Raw genomic sequence first — 20,076 nt, 5'->3', positions numbered from 1 at the left:
CACACATGCTTACGCTGACTTTGGCCTTCATTTTCGGGCATTTTTTGTCCTCCAGAAGCTTCCCTGAAGCCTCCGGAGGGCAAAAAACAACCCAATACGCAAACTTCCGGTTTCTCCCTCCCCCTCCGGAGGCTTTAGGAAAACCTCCTGAGAGCAAAAAATGCTCTATGGGCAACCTGGAAGTTTTCGCCCTCCGGAGACTTCAGGGAAGCCTCCTGAAGCCTCCAGAGGGCCTCCGGGGAGCTGTTTTCACCCTCCCCAAGCTCCTAGAAAGCCTCTGGAGCCTGAGGAGGGCGAAAAAAGGATCCATTGTGTGCCAAAAGGAGGGGGTGGGTGGGGGCCATGCACGCATGCAGGGTGGGTGTCATGCGCACATGCCCATGGGGTGGTTGCGTGCATAGGATTATGGACATGGGCACACCCGCACACAACTCCCCCTGCTTTTGGCACACGATGGGAAAAAGATTAGCCATCACCGTCCCAACATATAATGGTCCAATCTAGGACTCTTGTGCAGCCCCCTTTCAGACTGCCCTTGGGTGAAGACCTTTGAGAGGACATTGTGGGGTGCTAGTGCACAATCCTGTTCTCCCTCTCCCCCTCAAAACCCTGGCAAGTTTTACAGAAAAACATATAGACTTTAAACCAGAGATATTTTTATTGGGGATTTTACCTGAAATACTGTATAGAGAATTGAAATATTTGATTGTAAATGTGTTAACAGTGGCTAGATGTATTTGTATTTGCAAAAAAAAAGGGGGGGAAAACAAGAAAACACCAACACAGGAGGAAGTTATTCAGAAAATAATGGAATGTGCCAAAATGATCAAATTGACATTTGAAATTAGAGAACAAGAAGATAAACAATTTTATAAAATATGGGATTTATTCTATCAATGGTTAAGACAAAAAATATGGAAATGAAATATGCTAGAGAATTTTACAATACAAGGATAATGGAATGATATAGAATATAATATAAAGATGTAATCACAATATAAAATAATTCAAAATTTAGAATATCTTGCATAAAATGTAGTAATAATAGCTATAGTCAAATAAATGATTAACAATGATAATAATGTATGTATATACACTAGATTGATAATATGAGATTTTATATAAATTGTAAGTGAGGACTATGGAGAGGATGCACAAAAGTTTCTGTAACCAACTGACACACTGTATGTAACTGGAAGATGGTTTTATGTTTTATGTATGTTTGTGTTTGTTTGTCTAAAAAAATTGTATGTATGTATGTATGTATGTATGTATGTATGTATGTATGTATAAAAAACCTGGTGTGTTTTCCACCCTAGTGAAACCGCCCAAGGCATTGCTAACTTTGGTGTCCCTGAAAAAGCCAAATGTCAAGTCACTTCTACAGAAAATTGGATGGATGGATGGATATGTCCGCGAGGCTTCTCAGAGCTGGGCTCCAGCCAAAATAGACTTTAGTTTTAAGGAATCCAAGATCCACAGCATTTTACAGAAGCCAAGACAATCGATATAAAGGATCCTGAGTTCACAAATTTGTGCCAGGGACCGACTTGGGGGGGGGGGGGGGATTAATTATTTAATTGTTCTGCCAGTGTTTTTCAGCCTCGTTCTCTGTAAACATGAGGACTTCAACTGTCTGCATTCCCTAGGACTAGCTGGGGAATTCTAGGATTTGATGTCCACCTATCTTAAAAGGGACATGGATGAGAAACACTGGCATAAGAATTTATCTATAACGCATTTTAGCAATACATTTTACTCATGTGTGTACATTCCCTTTATTAAAAGAGCCGGGTGATAGAAATCTTTGCTGATCCACTAGAAATCTGCCAGAGGGTTTTTACTGCCCAACTCTGATTCACATAGCGTTAAATGATATGTATGGAAATATCCTATGTGTTATGTCAACAACAGGGATGCCATTTGTTCAAGTGATGCTGTATTGGAACCTGGGTTTGATCAAACTTTCTCATAACAGCATCTGCTTGAGAGAGGAAAGGATAATGGTTTAATCGGGGTGCCTGGAAGGCAAATACAGATGTTCCTTGACTTACGACCACAAATTTCCATTGAGAACCAAAGCAGTTGTTATGTGAGTTTTGCCTCTTTTGATAATCTTGCTTGCCATGGTTGTAATAACTGAATCACTACAGAGGTCAAGTGAACCATCTGCTTGTTAAGTGAACCCGGAACAAAGCAACTGTTATAAATACATGCCAGTTGTCAAGGACTAGCTGTATTGATTGGAAAACACTGGGAGATGGAATTGTCAAACTACTGTTAAATTGATAAATTAAATCTAATATAACCACTTGTAACAGCAGCAGCAGCCAAAAAAGCCCATGCAATCCTAAATTGCTTTAACAGAGGGATACAATCAAGATCAAGGGTGGTACTAATACTACTCTATAAAGCCCTAGTAAGACCACACCTAGTCTAGTTTTGGTCATCACACTATAAAAAAAGATTTTGAGACTCTAGAAAAAGTGCAGAGAAGAGCAACCAGGATGACTAGCGGACTAGAGACTAAAACATACGAAGAACAGTCACTGGAACTGGGCATGGCTAGTCTAGTGAAGAGAAGGACCATGGGAGACATGAGAGCAGTGTTCCACTATTTGAGGGGCTGCCACAGAGAGAAGGGGGTCAAGCTATTTTCCAAAGCACATGAAGGCCAGGCAATGGATGGAAACTGAACAAGGAGAGATTCAACCTAGAAACAAGGAGGAACTTTTCTCACAATGAGAACAATTAACTCATGGAACAGAAGTTGCCTTCGGAAGTTGTGGGAGCTTCATCACTGGAAGCTTTCAAGAAGAGATTGGACCGCCATTTGTCAGAAATGGAGCAAGGTCTCCTGCTTGAGGGGGGTTGACTAGATGACCTATAAGGTCCCTTCCAATTCTGTTAATCTGTTAAAACTTCAGGAAAGAAGTATAATAGGGAACAATTTGTCTCTGGCAACTGCCATTTCAGCTAGGATGAAAAGCCTTTTGGGACAAACTATCGCTGCTCCTTTAATGCAAGAATCAATTCCCATCAATCCTTAAGTAGATAATAATTTAGATAAAATTTATGGCATTCCACAACTATTCCAGATGCCATTAGAGAAGGAATTGTTCTTTTGTTATTAGGAGCCAACATTTGGCACTCCCTTATTTACTCTGGCTGAGCCCCCATCCCAAACACTAAAATAAGCATCCTTGGGTGAGAGACCACCATGAATTCTGCGGATGAGACTGGACAGCCTTTAATTGAAGAGGCCCTTCAATTAAAGGCTGCCTTCTTGCAGGAGAGAGGAAATATGCTTTCTTTATCCTGATCCCCCTGCCATGAGATCTGTGGACCTCAAGCCCCAGAATTCTCCAGTAAATATGCTGGCTGGAGATTTCTGGAAGCGGAAGTCCACACATCTTAAAGTTACCAAAATTGAGAAACACTCATCCCCACCGTCTGGATCAGCACCTCCAGGACCAGACGGTGTCCCTTCCCCTGGTATTCCAGGAAGCCTTTATGACCTAGCTCTGTTCACCGGACTGGAGTTAATGTGGGTGTGAAGTCAGGTCCCTGTAGCATTGTTACTTCGTACGATTTGTACTCTTCGTTATTTTAGACCAAGCTCCCTGTTTATTTAGATTTCAATTGTTTCATTCTTTTTTATGAATTTTGCATGCAATGCAGAGTCTACTGGAGTGGGAGGGCAAATTCAATTGAATAAAATATATTAAATATATTTAAAATGGGGACGCAGTGGCTCAGTGGCTTGTCGATCAGAAAGGTCAGTAGTTTGGCTGTTCGAATCTCTAGCACCGCGTAACGGAGTGAGCTTCCGTTACTTGGCTGAGCTTCTGCCAACCTAGCAGTTCAAAAGCACGTAAAAAATGCAAGTAGAAAAATAGGGACCACCTTTGGTGGGAAGGTAACAGTGTTCTGTGCGCCTTCAGCATTTAGTCATGCCGGCCACATGACCGTCTTCGGACAGCGATGACTCTTCAGCTTTGAAACAGAGATGAGCACCACCTCCTAGAGTCAGGAACAACTAGCACATATGTGCACGGGGAACCTTTACCTTATATTAAATATTAAATTAACCCACTTTCGAGGGTTCAGAAAAGGAAACATGCAAGATATTAAAGTCATAAGAATTAATCTGCTTAAGTTCAGTTTGGTAGATGCCAGGATTTTGAAGAATCTGATTCTTGTTAAGTTCAATCACTCCGAACAATACAGAGGGAAATGGGAGAACTAGCCAGAGCATTGAAGGAAATGGGCCCCCAACTGCAAAGATCTGAACAGTTTTAGACTGTGTCTTCCCCTCTGTGTTCCACCCAAATACTCCCTGCTCTTCCGGATATTTTCAGTTTCTATTCTAGGCTTCATCAATAGCCATGGCATTTGCAAAATTCTGGGAGCTGAAGTTTTTACACATTGGATGGAGAGTTCTCAGATTGCTGGAGATTGATCTAAGTTGGAAGCACATTGTGATAATATGAAACAGGCCGAGGGAAATGCTACCCACCCCAGCTCTGCTTGGATTATTGGAAGCTACATGAGGCTTTCAAAGATTTTTAGAGTTCTTCCTTCAACAGCCATCCTTAACTCCATTCCATTTGGGAATGGCAAGGCCAACTAAAATGTCCACAATCTGACATCTCCTAATATCTGCACTTCAGCTCCCAAATTTCCCAGCAATGTCATGATAACTGGAAAATTGGAGGACACCTTCCACTTATGGAAGGCACCCAGACTTGAGAAAAGCAGAATGGAGTAAAGTAGTGTACCATAGAGTAGACTAGAGTAGACTACAGTAGAGTAGAACAGTTTATTTGGCCAAGTGTGATTAGACACACAAGGAATTTGTCTCTAATACAGAAGCATTCAGTATACTTGCAAACAACAGAGAACTAATAATACAACCACCAGTAGAAGTGGGTAATAAGAGATAATAAAAGGATAAATGATTCTACAATCACACTGCATGGGCAGTGTACAAGCACATTAGACAAAATTTAATAGACCCTCTATATTGTCAACTGCAAGAATTAGGCATTTGGCAGAGTGATGGCACAAAGGGAGGAAAACTGTCCCTTTGTCTAGCGTCGTACAGAGGGAAGTAGCGGAAATCTTGATGTCGAGGATGTGAGGGGCTTGCAAATATCTTCTTAGCCCTCCCCCTCCTCCGACTGGTGCAATATACAGGTCTTCTATGGAAGGCAGGCAGGTTGCAATTATTCTTTCTGTAATATTAGCTACCATATTTTTCGGAGTATAAGATGCACCGGATTATAAGACGCACCAAGATTTTGGAGAAGCAAATTAAAAAAAAAGTTTTTGCACTCTGCAGACCTTCCAAAAACGGGCCCATTTTTTGTCAAAAAAGGGCATGCATAGCCTTGCTCCTGGGGGCTGAGGGGGGGCAAAAACAAGCAAATATGGCCCATTTTTCACTCATTGTTCCCCTCCCCAGCCCCCAGGAACACCCTGGAAGCTTCCCAAACGCTATGCACAGGCATTTTTGCAAAGGGGGCAGGGTTTCAGGAGGCTAAAAATGCTGTATGGAGTGTATAAGAACACCTGATTTTCACCCTCTTTTTTGAGGGAAAAAGGTCCGTACCTGTTTGGTCACTGTACCAAACCAGGTAGTGAGTGACAAATTTACTATGCCTGACAGGAATTCAGCTGAAATCTCAAGACACTGAGGAATCTTTCTCATTAGCTTCTACGGAATGCTTTCCACTAGACACGCCAGAGACACAATCCAAGAGTTAGGGCATGCAAAGGGTGTTCCTCCATGCTGCCTTTCAGAGAACAGACCCACAACCAATATACACCAGTCCATCAATCCCCTGACAGCTCCCTTTATCCCAATCCCATCCCTTTAAAACTTGAGCGGTCTTGGCACTGTGTAATTAGGAGTGCAAGCTGCTTAGTCAACAATTATCGCCCTACTGGATAATGATGGATGAGCCACATCCAGTGCAGGAGACAAAAGAAACTGAGCAGACAGAGCAAAGAGAAGAAGAGGTGGGAAGGGACATTGGAGGGGAGAGCAGAGTGACAACTAGACCAGGGACGGCGGTTGGCAAGGAGACCTGAAACCAATCTTTCCCCCAAGCTTTTGAGAAGTAGATATGAATTCCTCTTCCTAAATGTAATTCTTATTCCACCACCAGATCCAGAAAGGTGACAAGAGAGAAAGCTGGACATGCCCATGCATCATTATTAAATGTTGATCCAAGCTGTTTTCTCCCCTCCAAGCAAAGGGGGCATTTGGTTCATCTATCAAAGTCATCTAAGATGGCTCACTGTGCAGGGACAGAAGGAACCATTTAGGTCGAGTCTGTGAGGTTTCCCACAACCTGAATATTTTGTTGTTGTTCAGTCACTAAGTTGTAGAGTCCAACTCTTTGCAACTTTATGAACCTCAACATGCCAGACTGCCCTGTCCTCCACTGTCTCCTGGAATTTGCCCAAATTCATGTTCATTGTGTCCAGTGTCAGACCTGCAAGCCATCTTTTCTTTTGGGATTTCAGGCCTGCCACACTTTCTACTGTGAGAAAATGGGAATGTGGATTATATGGATTTGGGTGATGTGTAGCCATAACAACATTCTTCTTAGAAAGCCAAGGTCATCTTTGTCTCTGCACCTGGCCGGATATGGATGGGAGGAACCTATCTTCCTGGCAGTAAAAAATTGGACCATGTGATGGACTTGTGGGTGTGGGGGCAAGATCTTGAACTTTCAACTGGGTGGGAAAATCTGGAAGCTTTCGGATTCGGGTTTTCCCAGATGTGCCAATATGACATCTCTAATAAAGTGGAACTTTAAGGAAGCCCAGGTCTTGGAGTTTTATTTCGTTGGTGGCGTTTTTTGGAACCCTGACATCCAGGACATCATCTAACCACCTCATCCTTTGACTTCTCCTTCTCCCTTTGCCTCCAATTTTTCCCAACATCAGAGTCTTCTCCAATCAGTCCTCTCTTCTCATTAGGTGGTCAAAATATTTGAGCTTCAACATCTGTCCTTCTAAAAAGTTGGTTTTCTGTAGGATTGACTGATTTGACCTCCTTGCAGTCCAAGATACTCTTAGTGATTGTTCTTCAACAACTGGACATTAGCACGCCTAATTTTCAGCAATCATAGCCCCGGGAAGGCCCATTGAGTGCAACCTGCTCCTAACGATAGAAAGCCCAAATAAAACAATTGATTAACAGATTAACAGAGTTGGAAGGGACCTTGCAGTTCATCTAGTCCAACCCCCTGCCCAAGCAGGAGACCCTACATCTGCCTCTACCTAGGATAGAATTCACAGCCTCCTGATTGGGAGGCGAGAGCTGCATCTCTAGGCCACAGCAGCAGCGATGGATGGTTGTCCAGAATGGCTCTTGATCCAGGCAGAAATGACTTCTTGAACTTCTCCACCAAGGTTGTAGTTGGACAAGCCAGAAGGATAAAGAACCCTAAAGGGGTTTCTTGGGAGAAGGAGAAATTCTTCAAGCAATTCTCATTTGACAATAGGGCTGGTACTAGAAAAATCCTATGAAGAGTTTTGGAATCCAGAGACAATTGGAGAGAAATTTTTCCAATAAAAGAGAAGAGATTTATGTCCAGGGGAGCAGGCAAGAGATATTATGTACTTCGTAATGGAGCTGATGTCACCACAGCTTCAAATGGACATAAAAGATTCATAGTGTTGTGGCCTAGCAGATTCAGACAGAGAGGAGGTTGGGGAGGAACATGAGCCAGTCCTGGAGCCTGCAGAAGGCTCTGATGAGGGCTCTGTGTCAGAGGCAAAGTGGGGTCCAGGGCAGTCTGACAGTTATCAGCTGCCTTCACAGTCAGACATCAGTGAGGCAGACAAACAGCTGGAGCCTGTTCCCAGTGCACACATGCGCAGAGTTGCCAGACAAAGGGAACAGCTGAAGAACAGGAGTCAACTTGGGAGTAAGGCCACAGGTGGACGATGAATGGCCCCTCCCAGAGGAAATAAAAGAGGAGCAAAAGGGACTGGAGTTTGCAGGAGACAGTTCCCTTAATTGGCTTGTGACTCTCTGAGACTCCTTGCCAAGTTTTGCAGATATCGGCCTGTCAATTCTCCAAGCCAGATAAGGTCTGTGACTGTAAATCCTCCCTTGAAAGACTCTGCTGGATGTGAATGAGCAGAATTCACAGTCAATTAATAAAAGGGATTTTGGCAGGACAAGGAGTTTGCTTCCTGCTCTCGGAGATCAGAACCCATACAAACTTCTCAGCTGCCTTGTAACTAAATGAAGTGAGACAATCATGCTCACCCATAAATATCCCTTTTCCTTTGCCAGATTTTTTTTATAAAAAATGCTTTCATTTGATTGAATGTGAGTCAAAATAAAAATAATTTGTAAAAATTTTTTGCAAAACCCATCCCATTCGATTGTTCAGAGCCATTCTTTCTGTCAAACAGATTTCCCTTCCAGTTAGATCCTCAATTTCTAACACTCATGGTTGGAGGGACAAAGCATCGGGACACTCGGCTTATAATAGCCAGAGAGGAAGAACATATCTCGGTCTCTGTTACAGCCCACTTTGGAAGCCTTTTCCAATCCAGATTCAGCCAGAAGCTGCGCTTTGCTTTCGACTCTCCCGACTGCTGACAGCGTACATGTTTGCACAAAAGCAGAGATGCCCAAACAGCTTCCTTCTTTGGCATCTGCCAGGCTCCCATATAAATATCCAAAGCATGTGCCGCGTCATGTGTGCTAAGCATCTGCTGATAACCGTTAATATTGTATTTGTTTACTTACTGGAGAAGTGGATTAGCCAGCTTTCCATGCTATGATTGCAGCACTCCAGTAATCAATCAATCAAACAATAGCAAGAGCGCTTGGACTTATATACCGCTTTCTCAGTGCTTTACAGCCCTCTAAGCGGTTTACAGAGTCAGTCTATTGACCCCAAGAATCTGGCTCCTCATTTTACCGACCTCGGAAGGATGGAAGGCTGAGTCAACCTTGAGCATGTCAGAATCAAACTGCTGGCTGTTGGTAGAATTAGCTTGCAATACTGCATTCTATCCACTGAGAGTGAGGAAGGGAGGAAAGAAAGGAGGAAGGGAGGGAGGAAGGAAGGAAAAAATAGCAATAGCACTTAGACTTATATACCGCTTCACAGCCCTTTACAGCCCTCTCTAAGCGGTTTACAGAATCAGCATATTGCCCTCAACAATCTGGGTCCTCGTTTTACCAAGCTCGGAAGGATGAAAGGATGGGTTAACCTTGAGCTGCTCAGAATTGAACTCCTGGAGTGAGCAGTGAGTTAGCCCGGAAGTACTGCATTCTAAGTACTGTGCCACCATGGCTCACCTAACAAACCAATAAGTTATAACAAAGAAGATGCAGTATGGAGGGATGGGTCGATATGTTGTATTTGATGTATTTTGAATGACTGGTCTTCAACTATAAATAATTCAAATAATAAAGCACTCATTCATGACAGAATATTTTTTGGTATTTTTTTAAAATAGTAATTTGCAATATGCATAACAGTAAGAAAAATATTATTGATAAAGGCATGTTTACTTTTATTTTAAATATTAAATTTGGCATGGTACATGTTAATAAATTGTTAGGGGTTATAGAGGTTTTGTTTTCATATTATACCTATTAATTTTCCAGAATTATCCTCTGGGTAATAACTATATTAACATAGTAACGAAGGAGGGCCGCCCCAGGGGGCTTGTGGCAGTCCAGTCCTTGCAGGAGGAGGCTGTGTGCGATGTAGGGAGGCAGGATTTGCCGGGTCCAAGTTTATTTTCCTTAATCCTTTGTAAATTACTGGAGGTCCAGAGTGGTGCATCCTTTCCATTGAGTGGGATGAGTCAAATATGGGAAGTCCTGCTGGCCAGGGGGCGTTGCCCAAAGAGCTTATCTGACTCATCCAATCGTGAGAGGACAAGGTCAACCCATTCTGGATGCTCCTCCCCCAACTATGAGAAGAGGCGTATTAGGTAAGTACCAACGCCCTTTTCATATTATACCTATTAATTTTCCAGAATTATCCTCTGGGTAATAACTATATTAACATAGTAACGAAGGAGGGCCGCCCCAGGGGGCTTGTGGCAGTCCAGTCCTTGCAGGAGGAGGCTGTGTGCGATGTAGGGAGGCAGGATTTGCCGGGTCCAAGTTTATTTTCCTTAATCCTTTGTAAATTACTGGAGGTCCAGAGTGGTGCATCCTTTCCATTGAGTGGGATGAGTCAAATATGGGAAGTCCTGCTGGCCAGGGGGCGTTGCCCAAAGAGCTTATCTGACTCATCCAATCGTGAGAGGACAAGGTCAACCCATTCTGGATGCTCCTCCCCCAACTATGAGAAGAGGCGTATTAGGTAAGTACCAACGCCCTTTTCATATTATACCTATTAATTTTCCAGAATTATCCTCTGGGTAATAACTATATTAACATAGTAATGAAGGAGGGAAGGTTGTACTATGTGATTTATTTTGCTACAGGTAGTCCTTGACTATTGGTGTTGTCACCTGCCAGCAGCCAGCAGAACTGGCAGTAGATTCGGATAGAGAGGAGGTTGGGGAGGAACCTGGGCCAGTCCTGGAGTTTGGGGAAGGCTCTGATGAGGGCTCTGCATCAGAGACAGAGAGGGGGCCAGAGCCATATGCCAGTTATCAGCTGCTTTCAGAGTCGGAGATCAGTGGGGCAGAAGAACAGCAGTGCCTGTTCCCGATGTGCGCATGCACAGAACTGCCAGGAGAAGGGAACAGCTAAAGAACAGGGGTCAACTGGGGAGTAAGGCCACAGGTGGACAGTGAATGGCGCCTCCCAGAGAAAATAAAAGAGGAGCGAAAGGGGAGGAGAGTTTGCAGGAGACAATTTGTTTGCTTAATTAGTGTGAAGGTTTGTTGGCAATTCTCAGAGGCTCCTTGCCAGGTATTTCCTTGTACAGCATGGCGTTTGGAAGATATCGGCCTGGCAGCTCTCCAAGCTTGATAAGGTCTGTGATTGTAAATTCACCCTTGAAAGACTGTTTGCCGGGACCTTGCTGGTTTTGAATGAGTGGAATTCACATTAGCCTAATAAAAAGGGGTTTTGTCGGGACAAGGAGTCTGCTTCGTGATTTTGGGAAGCCTAGGTCAGAACAATTGGTTTAGGGACCATTTGAAGTTACAACGGCATTGGAAAAAAGTGACTTACAATCAGTCTTCATATTTAAGACTGTTGCAGCATCCCCACGGTCTTGAGATCGAAATTTGGATGCCTGTCAAACAAACTTGTATTTTGTGATGATTGCAGAATCCTGGGGCCATGGGATTACTATCGACAAACGTTTCTGCTGGCTTCTGGCAAGCAAAGGCAATGGGGGAAGCTGGATTCACTCAATGACTGCAGGGTTCACTTAAAAACCATGGCAAAAGAAGGTTTGTCAGCTCCACTCCATTACATAACTAGGAAAGAAGACTAAGAGACTCCATGGGTTGGAAATCAAAAGTACTTTTACTAATTATAAATGGTAAGCGAGCAGTAGCGAAGCAAAGTCTGCTTAATCAGGCGCGAAAGCAATTGATATATAGAATAGCCTGTTCCCCCCCCCTTAGGATAATAGCTCCAGTCCAATCATAAGTCCTTCAAGTGTCAGGTGTGAGATAACTTCAAAAAGATAGGCCGATGATGGAATGTCGAGCCCGTTGATGCAGGCGGGAAACACACACGCATGCGCAATCCCAACGTCTGGTACATCCTAGAACATTCCTCCAGCACAGCAATTAACCCCTCCCAAATACCAGCCCCCCCCTTCCCGTTTCATGGCAGCTGAAGCAACAGCAAGGCAGAAGCTGACATCCGGCCGTCCCCCGGAAAAAAGGCTGTCAGGCCTGGAAGAAAAACAAACAAAACAGACAAACGACAAAACACAAAAAGAAGAGGGAGGGGAGAAAAGTCAAGGCTTGTCGGGATAAGCAGCATAAAATTTCTGTAGCAGGCGGGGAGCACGAACGTGGGATTTATCAACCCATTCCGTGTGGGAGGGGGGAAAGTGCTTCCAAGCCACCAGGTATTGGATGCGATTACGGTGCCTGCGGGAATCAAGAATTTCACGAACTTCAAAATGATGTTCCCCATCAATCAGCAACGGAGCAGGTGGAGGTCCATCTGGGGGGCGTAAGTGGGAAACCCGAACAGGCTTGATGAGGTTGATGTGGAACACCGGGTGGATTCGGTTGAGGTGTTTGGGCAATTGTAAACGAACAGAAACAGGATTGATGACTTTCACAATAGGGAAAGGGCCAACATATTTGGGTCCTAATTTCTTGGACTTCTGCGTAGTGTGCAAGAATTTCGTGGACAAATACACCAAATCCCCAAGGCGGTATTCATAGGGTTGAGTGCGTTTTTTATCGGCTTGCTTTTTATGGGCCTTATGGGCAGCGTCCAAAGTGGAAAGAGTTAGAGGCCAAATGCGACTGAGACGCTCACTCCAGTCCGCAACTGAAGGAACCTGTGGTTGGTCAGTAGGCAATTCGGGAATAGGAACAAAATCCTGGCCGTAAACGACCCGAAAAGGGGTGAACCCCGTGCTGGAGTGAACCGAGTTGTTGTAGGCGACCTCAGCATGTGGTAACAAGTCGACCCAATCGTCTTGTTGATAATTGATGAAACAACGTAAATATTGCTCAAGGACGGAATTTGTACGTTCACAGCCGCCATTAGTCTGAGGATGGTAGGCGGAGCTAAGGCCCTGGGCGGACCCAATGCGTTTGAGAAATTCCTTCCAAAAAGTAGATGTGAATTGGACCCCACGATCGGAGATAATACGGTCGGGCACCCCATGCAAACGGTAGATGTGTGAAATGAACAGTTTAGCTAATGCCTTGGCGGAAGGAACTTTGTGACAAGGCATGAAATGAACTTGCTTGGAAAACAAATCAGTGACCACCCAGATAACGGTATGCCCCTGGCTTTCGGGAAGCTCAACAATAAAGTCCATAGAAATCTCCTTCCAAGGGGCAACCGGGCGAGCGACGGACTGGAGTAGTCCCTGCGGTTTCCCTGGCGGTTTTTTGGCGGTAGCGCAAACTGGGCAACTGGCCACATAAAGTTCAATGTCCTTTTTTAAAGAGGGCCACCAGAATTGTCTCTTCACGAGATGCAAAGTTTTTACGAATCCAAAATGACCCGCCAATTTGGAGTCATGAGCGCGATGAAGGACGACAAGCCTTAGGGATGCGGGGATGTATAATTTAGCACCAATCCACGGTAGATCGTCTCTCATGGTGCACTCGTCCCGATGGTTCAGAAACCAGTCATCTTGAGAAAGAGCTGTTTTAAGGTCAGAAAGTAGATCTTGCGGCACTTCCCTCTGAGCTTGGGTCTGTTGACGTGTGAGTACCGGAGCTGCCAGGAGCGGTTGGACGATACTTAGTTTAGAGCAATTATATTGAGGTAATCTGGACAAAGCATCTGCCATGAAGTTCTTCCCGCCCGGGATATACTTTAGAGTGAAATTGAAACGGTTGAAATATTGGGCCCATCGCAACTGTTTGGGGGAGAGACGACGAGGCGTTCGCAACGCTTCCAAGTTCTTGTGGTCAGTCCAAACCTCAAATGGGTGTTTAGCGCCTTCTAGGAAATGGCGCCAAGTAGCGAGGGCCCAACGGACCGCGAAAGCCTCCTTTTCCCAAACCGCCCAACGCCTCTCCGTGTCAGTGAGTTTACGGGAGGTGTATGCGCAAGGCTGCAAGTTACCTTGGTCGTTGGCTTGCAGCAGAATGGCCCCTACGGCGACATCACTGGCATCAGCCTGGACGACGAAAGGCCGGTCGAGATCAGGATGCTTAAGAACTGGTTCAGCGGCAAAAAGGCGTTTAAGTTTCTCGAATGCCGCCTGGCATTCCATGTTCCAGTCCAAAGGCTTATTAGGTTTAGGCTTCGGGTCGCCTTTCGTCTTGAGCAAATTAGTAATAGGGAGAGCAATCTTAGCAAAAGAGGGAATGAATTGACGGTAGAAATTAGCGAAACCCAAAAATTTTTGCAATTGCTTACGCGTTTTGGGCGCGTCCCATTCAGTGACCGCCTTCACCTTTTCAGGGTCCATTTCAATGCCATCAGGGGAGATGCGATAGCCCAGATAGTCAATTTTAGTTTGGTGAAACTCACACTTAGACAATTTGGCATAAAGGTCAGCGGCACGGAGTTTTTTCAGAACAGTGCGTACCAGAATGACGTGGTGGTCGTAACTGCGAGTATAAATGAGGATATCGTCCAGGTATACGATAACGCCCTTGTACAGATGATCGTGCAAGATCTCATTAATAAGTTGCATGAAAACAGCAGGAGCCCCTTGTAGGCCAAAAGGCATAACCCGGAACTGGAAGCAACCAAGAGGGCAGTTGAAAGCAGTCTTCCATTCGTCCCCTTCCTTAATGCGTACTCTATAGTAAGCTTCTCGCAGGTCCAATTTAGTGAAGATGCGGCCCTTCCCTAGCTGTGCCAACAAGTCTTTCATCAATGGGAGTGGGTAGAGGTTCTGAATTGATACCGCGTTAAGATTTTTAAAATCACAGCATAAACGAAGAGAACCATCTTTTTTTTCACGAAACAGTACAGGGGCAGCCACTTTGGGTCGAGCCGGTTCAATGAAACCACGTTTCAAATTTTTGTCAATGAAAGAACGCATATCCTCCATTTCCCTGGGCGACATGGAGTAAATCCGGGGTTTAGGGAGCTTAACCCCGGGTAAAATGTCTATGGAGCAATCAGTAGGCCTGTGGGGGGGTAGAATGTCCGAAGATTGTTCGCTGAAGACCTCCTTAAGATCCAGATATTCTTTCGGAATTTTCTCCTCTCCTGCAATCCTCTCCTGCCCTCTAGCGGCCACTTCAGGAACGTCAGTGATAGGTTGGTCCGGAGAGCCCTCCCCCACTGGAGGAACCTGCGAGCGAATGCGTAAGCGGCCTTTACGCCAATTTATGTGAGGGTTCCACTTCCGGAGCCATGGGATGCCCAAGATGAGTGGCCTGTCCATGCCAGGTGCGACCACAAAAGAGATTAATTCAGTATGGGTACCCATCCTCATTTCCAAAGGCTCCGTAAAAAAATGGGCGGCCCCCCCCCCCGCAATGGATCCATCTATTTGGCAAAACACAATTGGGGTTTTCAAAGTGCGCAATTTGAGGCCTAATTTCTCCACCATGGCTGGGTTGATCATGGATCGGGAACAGCCTGAATCAAGTAAGGCCAGGAGGGTGGCAGGTTTCCCCTCAGGAGGAACTTTTAACTCAATAGGGATTAGCAGGGGCCCCTTGTTTGAACTCACCCAGTGAGGCGATGTGTCGTCATCGGAGTCCTCCGAAGAAGAGGAGTTAGCGTCCGCGTCTCCCTCTACTGGCTGGGCAAAAGGAGGGGGGTTGGATTCCCCAGCGAAAGCCGTTTCCTTCTTCTTCTTTTCAGGGCCTCTGCCAGACTTTTCCTCACGTTTGGGAGGGAGTTGAGCAGAGAGGGGTAATTTAGCACGACATTCGGGAGCGGTGTGCCCTAATTTTCCACAACGAAAGCATGTCAGAGGCCTGGAGAGGCCAGAAGGGGGCCCCCTTGCTTCACCTCGTCGTTTGAAGAGCGATTGAGTGGCTGGAGGGGGGAGGGACTTGGCAGCCCTCTCTTTCCGCTTCCTTCTTTCCTCTTTAGCATAACGGAGACGGGTTAAATCGAGTTCAGCGTCCGCTGCATGTTCAAACCATGTGATTAAACGTCTAGGCAGGTTACGATTGATACATTGCTGATAAATGTCTTCATTCAATCCTTCAGCAAATTTGTCCAGTAGGGCGTCCTCCCCCCAGCCTCTCATGTATTGTGACAGACATTGAAATTCCTGGATGTATTGGGCGACAGGCCTATCGTCTTGTTCAAAGGTTATAAACTTCAATTTGCTCCGCTTCTCAGTTAACGGGTCATCAAAACGCTGGCGGAAAGCCTCCATAAAGCGGTTGAAATTCCCCAAGAGGGGAGAGCCAGACATATGCAAAGCAGTTGACCATTTAGCAGCCTCCCCATCTAATGACAAAAGAACCATTCTGACCCTCATGATGTCAGTTTCAAAGTCTCGGCCATAAATCTCCATGTAATTAAACACTTGCATAAGAAAAGAGGCCAGGCTAGCAGAATCACCATTGTAACGCACAGGCAAGGGAGGGATTTTAGCCATCCGATGTCTTCGGGGGGGAGGCCCTCCTTGGTCAGCAAAACCTCTAGCCGCAGGGGGTGAAGCAGGCCGAGGGGGAGGGGGAGATGGCGGGCGTGGGTAACGTTGCCAATTTCTCCAGTCTCTTTCCTCCTCCCCCCTTCTTTCCCCCAAGTATGTTTGACCCCAATAATCAGGTAATTCACTCCGCTGGGGTTTTCTCATGGGCCCCTGGTGCTGGTAGCTTCTCCATTCCCCTTCATCGCCTCCCCTTCTTTCCCCAAAGTACCTTTGGCTCCAATAGTCAGGGAATTCACTCGTCTGGGGTTTTCTCACGGCACCCAGCTCCAGGGATGGTTGTCGGGGTGGTCTTTGGGTGAGTCCAGCATTCCAGCTTGTCTCTGTCTCTCTTTGTCCCACCGAAGTTGACCATCGGGGTGGGGGGGGAGGTTCAGGCTGGCTGGAAATTTGCAGTTGAAATAAATCTTCGTGTAAGGATAGGTCAGGCGGGCTGGGCTCGTGTAAAGAAAGGTCGGGAGGTCCTACTCCACTGGAATCCGCACCTCCAACGGCCCCCTCCTCCTCTCTGATCGGAGAAGACATTATCTCCCTTCTCGGTAGACGTAAATCTCCTGGAAAGGGTTTTTTTTCCAGACTTTGCTTCTTGTCAGCTCCACTCCATTACATAACTAGGAAAGAAGACTAAGAGACTCCATGGGTTGGAAATCAAAAGTACTTTTACTAATTATAAATGGTAAGTGAGCAGTAGCGAAGCAAAGTCTGCTTAATCAGGCGCGAAAGCAATTGATATATAGAATAGCCCGTTCCCCCCCCCCTTAGGATAATAGCTCCAGTCCAATCATAAGTCCTTCAAGTGTCAGGTGTGAGATAACTTCAAAAAGATAGGTCGATGATGGAATGTCGAGCCCGTTGATGCAGGCGGGAAACACACACGCATGCGCAATCCCAACGTCTGGTACATCCTAGAACATTCCTCCAGCACAGCAATTAACCCCTCCCAAATACCAGCCCCCCCCCTTCCCGTTTCATGGCAGCTGAAGCAACAGCAAGGCAGAAGCTGACAAGGTTGTAGAATCAGGAGTGACTCACTTAACGTCTGCCTTGCTTAGCAGTGGAAATTGTAGTCCCAGTTGTGATCGGACACTGAGTACTCCCTGTTTTTGTTAGTGCATGGCTGTATTTGTTTACTTCGTTCTGTTATTGTTCTTTTAAGCTTGGCTGATCATTGAGCGGAGAAATATTGTGGAGTATGCAATTAGTGGTGTAGGGCTTCCTGTCTAAGCAGGGGGTTGGACTAGAAGACCTCCAAGGTTCATCCCAGTCCTGTTGTTCTGTTTTCTGTGACAGGCTCACAGATTTCTTCCTGAATCAATAGGGGTTCTGTTAAGAGCCCACCCCATCCCACCCTACTGCATGTGATGCAGGAAGCCGTTTTACGGTTATGCTGAATTATTTCTATTGATTTGATGAGACCTAAGCAGATCAGGCTGTTTTCCTCTTCCAATCTCTCAATACAGACTCGGGGGTGGGGAGGATATTGAAACATGTGGAGATGAGCAATCATTTCTAGCCCTTTCCCCCACTTCCACAGTGGATCAGCTAAAATAGATTGTTCAATGAGCAATGGAGCAGATTTTGGATCTAGGATTCACCTCTTGGCACCTGCCCCTGCATCGCCCAATATTTGAGGGGCTGCCACAGAGAGGATGGGGAGGTCAAGCTATTTTACAAAGCACCTGAAGGCCAGACAAGGAATAATGGATGGAAACTGACCAAGGAGAGATTCAACCTAAAAATAAGGAGGAACTTTCTGACAGTGAGAACAATCAACCAATGGAACAGAAGTTGCCTTTGGAAGTTGTGGGAGCTTCATCACTTGAGACTTTCAAGAAGAGATTGGTGTGCCATTTGTCAGAAATGGTGTAGGGTCTCCTGTTTGGGCAGAGATTGATTAGATGACCTACAAGGTTCCTTCCAACTCTGTTAATCTGAATTTATCTAAGATGATCAAAAGTCTGGAGACTAAAACATACGATGAACGGTTGCAGGAACTGGGCATGGCTAGTCTAGTGAAGAGAAGGACCAGGGGAGACATGAGAGCAGTCTTCCAATATTTGAGGGGATGCCACAGAGAGGAGGGGGTCAAGCTATTTTCCGAAGCACCCAAAGGCCAGACAAAGAATAATGGATGGAAACTGACCAAGGAGAGATTCAACCTGGAAGTAAGGAGAACCTTTCTGACAGTGAGGACAATCAACCAATGGAACAGAAGTTGCCTTCGGAAGTTGTGGCAGCTTCATCACTGGAAGCTTTCAAGAAGAGACTGGACTGGCCTCTGTCAGAAAGGGTGTAGGGTCTCCTGCTTGGCTGGAGGGTTGGACTAGATGACCTACAAGGTCCCTTCCAACTTTGTTAATCTGTATTCTGTCTTGAATTTAAGGGGAAGGGGGACATTTTTGGCTCGGAGAAAAAACACCAGTTCGGGAAAACCAACTGACTCCCACATTGGCAAGATCACAAAATCACTTTCAGTTTTCATTCTGCTCCCCCAAGATCCTTCCCAAAGTTTGCGTGCAGGGAAGGACAGCCAGGAAGGGGGCAGGATGCTCGCTGTTCCTCTCCACCCCCTCCTCTCTTCGCATATGTGCAAGCATGCATAAACACCCAAGCTGTGCACAGGCGACAGGAACAGCCAGGAAGATGGGAGAGGCCCCAAGGGAAAACGGGTGGAGCAGGGCGGCACGAGATAGCACTGCCTTGTTACAGAAGCTTTGGAAAACCTCTGGGAAGGCCCGGCGGACTGATGTGGGTAGGAGGTGGCGAGGAAAGATGGCATCAGATCAGGGAGGATAAAAGGGAGAGGATTAAAAGCCTTTGGCTTGGTAAGACAGGCTTAACACACTGGATTACCTGTAGAACAATAAGATTTGCCGAAAAGACTGGATTAGCTCTATAACACACGATTAATTAAAACTATTTTTCAAATAGAAACATCCAGAGAGCAAAAATAATTCAGATTTACATTCAGGCTTTGATCAGGAGGAGAAAAAAAAGACAAGTCCAAAGCCTGAAGAATAAACGAAATGGTTCTTGTCTGGTCCAAAGCTCTCACCCAGGGTTTCTTAGATTCAGCAATTTTTAAGAGGTGCTGGCTGGAGAATTCTGGGAGTTGAAGTCCACCCCTCTTAAAAAGCGCTAAGAAACACTGAGAAGCTGCTTAGAGCAACCAGATTGCAGATCCCTGCCGCAGATCCCTTGCACATCTAAAAAAGCAAAACTGGAATTACAGGAAGAAAGAAGAGGATGTAGGAATTTTCCAATTTCCCAGTTTTTCACCCTCAGATTTTGGGTTCCCCATGCCGGATGGGGAATTCTAGGAGTTGAAGTGCACTGGGAGTTGAAGAGATACTGGGCAAAAAAATATTTCCAAGGATGGCCAGGGAATTCCTGCTTGCAGGTCCCCAATTCATTGCCTACCATGCCCATTTCAAAATGGGTCAGATAGTAAAGCTGTTATGCAGGTACACCTTTGCCTGAATCTTTGGGAAGCCTCAGGTGGGTGTCTGCAGGGTAGGATGAAATAGTCAAATGAGCAGCCACAAGGATGCACATAAAAAAGTATTATAGGTAGTCCTCAATTTACAACCACAATTGAGATTGAGACTTCCCCTCTGACCTGCAAGATTGAGACTTTAATGGAAGCCTCCTGTTCTGACCTGGGATTCCCAAGAGCACTCTTTCACAATGGACTTGAAGATGCCAAATTTGAACCCAGTTTCTTCTTGGAATGATGTGCTGCAGCCTCTCAGCCAACATCTTCCCACATTTTGGAATTTCTCTTCAGCAGTTCCACCTTTAATCAAAGGTCCCACTGTTCTGACCCAGGCTTCCCGAG

The 20,076-nt window shown here is 45.6% G+C and overlaps 1 protein-coding gene and 1 long non-coding RNA gene across 5 annotated transcripts in view; one reads left to right on the top strand and one right to left on the bottom strand.

The window, feature by feature from the left end:
- MAP7D1 (MAP7 domain containing 1) overlaps positions 1-20,076 on the bottom strand; it is a 102,397-nt gene that overhangs the window by 57,299 nt on the left and 25,022 nt on the right. The window lies entirely within an intron of this gene.
- The window catches only part of LOC116515406, a 90,247-nt gene that overhangs the window by 63,063 nt on the left and 7,108 nt on the right, over positions 1-20,076 (top strand). Inside the window, exon 4 of one of the 2 annotated variants that reach the window (XR_004256245.1) lies at positions 1,320-1,530. The exons of the other annotated variant lie outside the window; for it this stretch is intronic. This is a non-coding gene — a long non-coding RNA (uncharacterized LOC116515406). Of the gene's footprint in view, positions 1-1,319; positions 1,531-20,076 lie in introns of those variants that run through there. 2 annotated transcript variants of the gene reach the window in all.

Source organism: Thamnophis elegans, chromosome 12 (genome assembly GCF_009769535.1).
Source record: "Thamnophis elegans isolate rThaEle1 chromosome 12, rThaEle1.pri, whole genome shotgun sequence".
Lineage (NCBI taxonomy): Eukaryota > Metazoa > Chordata > Lepidosauria > Squamata > Colubridae > Thamnophis > Thamnophis elegans.
The sequence above is the reverse complement of the archived record's forward strand: the minus strand, read 5'-3'. Positions and strand labels throughout refer to the sequence as shown.